General features: G+C 45.7%; 1 protein-coding gene across 3 annotated transcripts in view; it reads right to left on the bottom strand.

Moving 5' to 3' along the window:
• The window catches only part of LOC118776895 (microtubule organization protein AKNA-like), a 28472-nt gene extending 20191 nt beyond the window's left edge, over window positions 1-8281 (bottom strand). For all 3 annotated transcript variants that reach the window (XM_036527526.1, XM_036527528.1, XM_036527527.1), the window contains exon 1: window positions 8110-8281. The gene's annotated coding sequence lies outside the window, so the exon portion shown is untranslated. The remainder of the gene's footprint in view (window positions 1-8109) is intronic.
• Window positions 8282-9246: the final 965 nt, after the last annotated feature.

The following is a 9246-nucleotide window of genomic DNA, read 5'->3' as shown; positions in this document are numbered from 1 at the left end:
GGTACAGATTTTAAAGGCAAATAAAACAGTAAAAACACAAGAGAAATGTTTAGTCTAAAAAAACAGCAAACCTTACCGCTAATTGCTAGCTGTAACTGCCCCTCCCTGCTCCCTGTGAGAGACCAGCTGGAAGTCACAGAGTTATCACGGCCCGAAAGCCAGTCTGGCGTCCGCTAGGACCGCGCGTGTGACGTGGTGGGAGAGAAGCTCTGAGCGACGGACACAAATAGGTCAGGGAGGAGCCCAGCGAACCGCGAGCCAACAGAATGACGGCAGCCTCCGGGCGGCGGGCTGCAACCCTGAGACACATCCCACTACAGCCCGGGACACGGAGGCAAGGCCCACATTATAACGCACCCTGCGGGTGGCACACGCACCACACAGCAGCCAGCCCCAACATGGCTGTGGGAGGCAGAGAGGTCAGGGGTCACTCTTCCACTGCCTTTTACACCGCTGGGAGAATCTGTTTCAGCTGTCCCTGTCCGGCCTGCTGCAGCGGCTGCCAAACAGAACGACCGGAGAAGAGACGTTGCCGTAGGCGATGCCGCAGCTCTGAAGGTCCCCGAACTGCCGGGTCACCCAGCAGGGGGCAGGGGGGGGGGAGGGGGGGGGGGGCAGAGAGGACGACAGCAGGCCCCCTGAGGGAGGGGTGCAGGAATGACCCCCCCCCGTTTCTGCTGCAGGGACAGTCCTGCAGAGTAGTGTGTACTGCCACAGACTCAAGCCTCACGGGGATGGAGGGGGAGAGATGGGGGGGCAGAGAGGGTGGGGGTGGGGGGTGCAGAGATGGAGACAGACAGAGAGAGGGTAGGACAGACAGAGAGAAAGAAAGGAAGAGGGAGAGAGGGGGAGAGAAAGAGGGAGAGGGAGACGGTGGTCTGAGGGACAGTAAGCATTGTCTCCACATGTAAATAGGATCCAGTGGATTCGCACTCACACATACACGCGCACACACGCGCACACGCGCGCGCACACACACACCCTGCAGATGGCTGCCAAAGAAGCTCTCTGTCCATTCATATGCTGCAGATGGGCCCTCTGACACTGCTCACTTGTTACACACAAAGGAGGCTGCCAGCCTGATCTGCCCCATTACAAACCCAGACCTCTGCACACTAACATTTAATCACTGTACAACAAAGCGTCTGCCCAGGATAAAACATGCACATTTCTGAGTGATGCATCTCTGGTCCTTCTGTTACAGCAGCTATGCAAATATTGTTCAGAAGTATCTCACCACCTCTGCTGAAGTTATTTATAAAAAATGCATCACTTACTGCAGTACAACTGCTTCAAAGGCAACACTAAGCCCTCTGTTTCTCATTAAGGGAAATTAGGAATGTTTTTCAGCGTTTGATAGTTGAAGCTCCAACTCCCACCCCCCCCCCCCCACCCCCCACACACCCCGCCACGGTAACAGACTCCTTCAGAACTGAGCTGCAGCTGACCGTTACCATGGTGACTCCCTGACAACAGCTGAAACCCACCCGCAGAAGGAGAAATACTTCAGGGGTTCTACTTAAGACTAAATGGATGTAATATTCAGCTATCCGCGTGGGACAGGATGAGATCAGAGTGTATAAATTCACATGTTTGCATTCACAGTATAAACAGTAGATTCTGGAACACTAGGAATGCATCTATTTCAAACTGCATACTTGGAAGGATTGTTTTACATGCACACAAGTACACAGATACACTCAGGGCCAAACTAAGTTTTCCCATCATGTGACTTTATTTTTCCCGCCTTCTGTGGGCTGCAGTGTGACGCTGGCCTCGTCCCAGCCCCACAGAGAGACTGAGGCATGGCAGCTCTCTCTCGCCAAGGGCCCCTGGGGCCTGTGCCAGGGACAATCAAATTACCCCACCCAAATCAGGGATGGAACACACACTGCAGTCAGACTCGCCCTACCCAAAACCGGGTCTGAACGCCCTCACTCTACCCCTCCGACACAGCCTGAAACAGGATCTTAAGCCACACTCTCTTGTATTCAGATAATGAACACACACACACACACACACTCCCCCTGCAGACTGGTTTTGTTAAAATTACTGTCCCCAGACTACAACTAAAGACTGTACTTTAACATGTGCATACACCACCTTAGCATAGTACTCTTGAGATACCATGGGTCTGTAATTTAAGGGAAAATATATGTCCTTTTGGTGACACTGTAATGAGCTGATTCTTACACTCTACTCTCCTGTTGTGCTGTAGGTCTATTTGTACACAGGGGAGACCCCCAGGGCCAGGTGCCATCAGCGTGGCCATTGGCACAGTGTAAAAATGACCCCAGAACAGCACCATCCCTGATATCCCAGATTACAGTAAGCCGATTATGATGCTGTGACTGATCCAGGACACCAGCATATGCCCAGTGCGTCACACGGGTGGCATCCTTCATTTAGACAAAAGTAAACATGTTGTCACTGGGAGAGGAGGGCTTTCCGGCTGCAGCCGGAAGCGGGGAGGGTATGCGGCAAGCATCCAAAAGGTTTTAAGTTCGAATCCCAAACAAAGCACTGGCTCTGTAACCTTGAGCAATGTGCTTTTGTACCTGAATTTGTTCAGGAGCAGTGGGTAAAAAACAGCTTTTTATATGCTCTTCATAAGGTACCACAAGTTTTAAAGTGATTTTCCATCCTTTAAACATATTAATGTAGACTCCTCTTCATCAAAAGTACATCATCATCTGCATGAGAACAGAAGAAAGCGCATCCTTCCACCTTTAAGTGGATAAGCCCCTGCCTGGAAACGCTAGCTGATCTGTCAGCATGGAGCCGCCCTGGCTGTGATAGCAGCCCTCTTCCTCCTTGCAGAGGGGGGGCGTATCGCTGGCAGAAAAGCAGCCTGATTTAGGTGAAAAACCTCTAATCCTGCACTGGAGACAGAGTGCAGGGGAGAAGACCTTTGGTTATCATTCCACAAACACACGCAGCTCACAGTCACGGCTACTAATCTCCTGTTTACAAAGCAAGGCAGCACAGGGGAGAATTTACACTTATTATCCATTTACACAGCTGGGTATCTATTCAAGCAATTTAGGCTGTGCACCTTGCTCAGGTTGTCCAGTGGCAATGCCCTCACCTGAGGTTTGAACCTGCAACACTCTATTTATAATCCTGGTTCTGTAATCATTCTGGCCAACTGCCGATGCATAGTGACTTCATGTCACTAATTACACCCCACTGGGTCTCCGACTTGGTGGCACTTGGTGGCACTGCATCACCACAGACAGCAGAACTGAGATGGTGGCAGAAATACATGTCATTACAACCAGATCAGATCCAGCAGAGCCATCTGGGAATGGCTCACAATCCCAGCTCAGTCTGTGGATTAAACATGCACCAACAGGACCCAGGCTCTACCTTACACACATACAAAGAGCCTTTCCCAAAATCCATACACACATTCACAGACATGGTCTAGTATGTCCTTCCCAGTGCTAACTGAGCCAAACATATTTACCTCCTGGAACAACTCTCTGGGGAACTGGCTGTAAGGTTTGTCACTCACTCTGACTCTATATTTTTATGAAAAATAATAACAAGAGCCATCTTCTTGTTTGGGTGCACCAAGACTTTATGTAGTAGCCCTTGTAAAGGCCACTATCTTTAGGTGTACTTGGAATGTCAGGTCAAACAGTTTCACTGTGTTTAATTTTCATATTCTTTTTACTGTTTTGTTGTTGTACTGGTGGTTTGCATATTAAAGCAATTTTGGTGAATGGACTCAACTCTTCAAATCTGCAGTTCTTTACTGAATGTTTTCTTTAAGCACCGGGAATTAAAAACAGATGTTTCAGCCTGAGTCTTCATCAGAGTACAGTGTGTGTGTGTGTGTGTGTGTGTGTGTGTGTGTGTGTGTGTGTGTGTGTGTGTGTGTGTATGTGTGTGTGTGTGTGTGTGTGTGTGTGTGTGTGTGTGTGCATGTGTGTACCACCCTTCCATTAACAGATTTGTTGTATTTGGTTTCATGCACTCCTAGCAGGCAGAACACTGAAAGTCAGGTGACCATGATGTACACCATTTTTATTATGTAATGCTGCCCCCCCCCCTCTCAAACAGGTCTGTAAACCATTATCCAGTCAAAGTCAAAAATGAAGATAGGAATGCTTATCTTAGCTATACTGACCCAGTGTCCTTTAAAACACTACAGAAGGGCAGACCACACGTGCTACTCAGCACTGCCTCATGCACTGTACCTGCGCCGTTTCTCCATCACTCCATCATTACAGGCTGCTCAAACTCACAGAGACCCTGCTGTTAGCCCTGAGTGACACAGTCACGCAGCAGACTGTCTCGCACGCTGCCTCTGTCCCACCCCACGCCCCCCCTCTGCCCCCGCAGCTCTCCTACACCATACCCACTGCTTTCCAATTATACCAGGAGTGCCACGCTGATGGCTGTTTGGGTTTCCTAGCGACAGAAACCTGAGGCAGATCTCTCCATCTGACTCCGACTCACCTACTCAACCCCCCCCCCCCCACACACACACACACAGCCCCCGTACCTGCAGGTATGAGTCATGCCTTATATTGCAGTAATAATTCACCTGAAGACTATTTAAGACGTTCCCCTCATAAGTCTTTGTGCTGGGATTGTATTCATTTAGCCAGCAGCCAAACACAATCATATCAGAGCTCCCTTCTGCAAAATTCACTGAGGAAAAAACAGAGGCTGGGGCTGAACAGAGGTCAGATGATAGACCAGCCAGGAGCACCACATTACAGAAGGCAGTGATATTGAGCTTCTCTCCCTGATAAAATATATACAAACAGGATAAACTAGCCTGTGTGAGTCATGGCTAGGTCAGCAGTCTGTCTGTCAAACAGCTAGACTGGTTTCAACTTCAAAATGGACCATGTTTTCTTGGTATGTTTCTACTGAATGCTTACAGTGAGGCATGGAGGTGGCCTGCCTACTGGCTCCAAGGATGGAGAAACACAGGTGACCTGTTATTTGAATTTTCAATGCTCCACTGAACTGTAAAGGCCTGCTCAGTAGTCACGCAAGAGCAACAAACTCACTGTGCTGAAAATTAAATTTTGTTGCTGCTTTTCAGACTGGCAAATGCTGAATATATCACTGCTGCAGCTTTGTCAAACTCTTCATGCAAATAATAATACACTGTGCAATGACTGTAGGACTCCACCACTGCCCAGTTTAGATCAAACACTTTTTTTCTGGCCTGCAGTTATGCCACCCACTAATGACTGAAAAGCACAGACTCCCTTTTTGTTAAAGCTTTTAGCATTAGCTCTATGGCTTCATGAACAATGATAGAGCCACTCTCTGTATGATCGCTAATTCCTGTTTGTTTCAAGGTCATTGCGTGTTGGCACACTGAAAACCATTTCAAAACCTGCAGACTGGATTCCCTATCACCTTCTAGAATGCTAATGCACTATCGTGACATTAGTTACAAATTCACGTTAGATATCAAAGGTATGTAGCCATTTTGTGCAATATGTCAGGGATAAACTAAAATCAGAGCTGTCATTGTGAGTACTCACTGTCATGTCACTTTCACTTTGCTTTTTTTCCCCTGTTATTGCATAACTGTTATTTATATCGACAGAAGAGCGAGACCTCATGAACCCCATGGAGCTACAATGCACTACCATGTCAATCGCTCAATCGTTTGATAGGCTAAGAATCAAACGATCGATGTCCATTACAGCAAAACAGGCCTGGCTCAAATCAATGCCGCAAACAGCACACCACGGCGCCCGGTTGCATCGCAGCACGGACGCAGAGGCAATGCCCAACAGGGAGGCGTCAGTGACGCGCAACCGGTGTGCGCCGAGCCGCCGCAGTTCAGCGGAATGCGGCTCTAATTTTCCCGCAGCTGCGGTCTCTCGCAGTGTGAGCCGCTGTAATCCTGACACAATACAGGCGCACATCTGGCACTTTACCGGCCTTTTTATACCGGCCTCGCCGATTAATGACCGCAACGCTGCATCAGCCATGTGGGTTTTAAAACTTGGACAGAAGGCACACCACATTAAACCTATATTTTACTGTCATATGTCTTTACCGTTAATCATACTACGGTTACAGAAATATGTGTGGACTCAAGATTTCAACATATATTCGTTTGAGGATGAATAAAATCGCCTAATATGGCTCCTCCTGTTTTCCATATTTAAAAAGACAACTAGAGTCTTCATCCCTGCTCCATACAACACGTGTCATTAGCTGAGGGTGTTCCTTAAATTCGACTGTAAAGTGCGGGCCATTTCTCGTAGGTTATCTGGGTCTGACGACCACTCCAAAGGACCGCAGTAATGCCGCCCTTCATATCCGACCTACAGGCATAGCAAGACAGGGACATTTTTATTTTTTTTCATTTCACTTTTTTTTTTTACAACATTCTAGCGCCATAAGTTCACATGAATGAGCCCTACTGCCTGGAGTAATTTTATCTGCGTAGTGTTGTTCTGACATGCCTTGTGACATGTTCTGATGGGGAACGGAGGAAAATACTTGTAGGCCTGTAGCCCAGAAATATTAATCTTCGCAGAGCACTACGCAGAGACGGTGATGAGATCAGTATACGATATAAGACGCTGGTCCAATTTCAGTAACTGCCGGGCAATTCTTTCCTGATCTTGATTAACTTTATGAAAAAGTGTTTTATTTTTAATTGAGCTACGGTGTTTATAGTAACTTTCAGCTACGATCAAACTTTTGACGTCGTCGTAAACGTCGGGAAAATGGAACACTTGCATAATTCATAACCATAAGTCGAGCACAAAAATGCACTGGAAACGACACTGGCAGTTGGCAACGCAAACTGAATGGATTCATTAAGGATTCCAGGACATTGTGGAAGCAAACAAATGCAATTATACTATGCTTCTATTCTGGGAATACTGTATCTTAATTCCAGACGCCTGTAGGGAAGAATATGCTTTCGTGAAATATTTTCACAGACGAGCCAAGGGAAAATCCTCTGACTTAATGCCCAAAGCCCGTTTATATATAAGGCAGCATAGTTTTAACATTTGCTCCCCGAAATCAACTGCATTTCTTTGTAAAAGCAGGATAATTTAATCTGACACTGCCCTGGTTCAATAGGAAACAACTGAATTAGACCTCATGCCAGACATTTCACGCGTGTCCATTTATCTAATTTCGGAAGAGCACACAACACCTCATGCCATCAAATCAGTTCTGTGCCAACCCGTACAACTTGCACATTCAAAAGCAATAAAACAACGAAAGAAATCACAGACATTAATCACTATTGTCTTGTACAATTACGGTGATCAGAGTAGAGATTTTAGTTCAAGTCTTAGCAGTGCTGGGCCAGGAAAAGATATGTAACAGAGTTAACTAGTTGCTCAGTTACTTTTTGACACTGATTACTGCTTAGCTAATCTCCTAATTAATGTTTGTAACTATGCACACCAATTGAGTAAATTAGCAACGTAACATTAAACCAAATGGGTCGCTAACTGACTGGACATGTAATCTGCTAGCTGGCCACGCAGCATCCTTGTGTCGATACACTGGCAACACTGGATAGCTAATTAGCTACCCATGTGGCGTTAGCTGGCCAGTGTAACAGTCTTTTTATAATTAAAAAGCATAGTTAGACATCTAACTTCATTTGCTCTTCTTTGGTAGCTAGCTGACTGATAGCGCATGGTTTCAGTCGGAAACAATCAAGTTAAAGAGTTACAAAGATCGCCATCACGGTTGCCTTGAGAACCACACACTAACTAATGCTGACCGTTAGCGTTATATCTACATCGTCGCGATGGGGTTGGACAGATTTAGCTTCTTAATCAGCCGGCCATCTAACTGAAGTAAACTGCTTATGACACTCGCATAAAATTTCCAACCTGTTGCATCCAGCCATAGCAGCGATGCGGTGACAGGGAGTGTGGACCCAAACAACTGCGAGCTAATATTATCTTAGCTAACAAGCTGCCTTGCTGTAGTTTAAAGTAGGTAGCTGCCAAACGGCTGAATGAGCGAAAGCTGACACGTAAAGTGACTAAAGCTACCTGGTTACATGATCAGAAAACACGCCCTGATCGTGTCTCTGTACACCGATCTATATTATTGCTAGCTAACTAGCTAAATGTTCCACCTTACCTTGAAGTTCAAAGCGCCATCGACTTTGAAGTTACTACAGCTCTGTATTCTGTTCCCGAGGCTGTTTGCCTACCGTTACTCGAGGCTGTAAAGATAAAGGAAGTGTGTTACTGTAAATCCATCATCGGACAACAGATAAGTTGCTACTACATTGTTAGCCATCTGGCTGCGGAGCTAACAATAAATTTACAGCCACTCGAAAGCGTGGCCCTGATTCCGAGACGGGGAGTCGTTGTAAAAAGTCAACAGGACGCTCAACGCAAAGTTTTGATTGGTCGCAGTCCCGCGTTGGGGGCGGGGTCATGTTTAGATTGACGTTTCCGTGAGGCGCTGCAGCATACCGCAGAAACGACAAAACAGGAAAACAAATGGCTTTAAAAATGAGATTATATACACAAACAACTGTTGACAAAAATAGTACAACAAAGAAGTTGTTCATATTCAACAACAAAACACACAGACATACATGTATTAACTGAGAAGTTCCTTTTTGTTGGTATTTTTGCCAACCTCAAACAAGAACAGACAAAATTTTGTTTTCGATCTCATCCGTCTCACTTTAAGTGGTACTTTCCAAATTTGATTAACGAATCCATTATATAAATCAATTATCTGTACGTTGTATTAAATTGAAAGTGAAGCACCAAGAATCAGCGTGTAGGACAGCATTGGTCTTGCTTTTAATAAATAGCAAGTTGGAAGTGCAACGTTTCTGCTTCATCTTTACGTGGTAAGCGAACGCTGCACTGCAGTAATACGTAATAGAAAACAGAATTTGCTCATGTTAGTTCTAACGTAATTTCAGACACCATTTTTGGTGTGTCCAAATGATCTTACTTAATGTAGCAAACTAGATCTATATCACTATATCTGATATAGTCAAACAGCACCAGCCGAAATTGATATGTCTGAGTCGAGAACAAATTACATATTACAACATAAACAAAGAAAGGTCGCTCGCAAAAAGTTTTTGGAAGACGCTAGTTGTAGTACCACCTATGTCCGTTGGAGGGGAGCATTGTCTAATATGGATTATTTTATCACGAATCAGACCGTAAATATGTCAATGTTCTTATTATTGACGCTAGGGGGAGTTAATTTATCAGAAATCCATTAGATCGCGAATTGCAGCAATAC

This window comes from Megalops cyprinoides, chromosome 4 (assembly GCF_013368585.1).
Source record: "Megalops cyprinoides isolate fMegCyp1 chromosome 4, fMegCyp1.pri, whole genome shotgun sequence".
Lineage (NCBI taxonomy): Eukaryota > Metazoa > Chordata > Actinopteri > Elopiformes > Megalopidae > Megalops > Megalops cyprinoides.
Note: the sequence above shows the minus strand (reverse complement) of the source record. Positions and strands in the feature narration are given on the sequence as shown.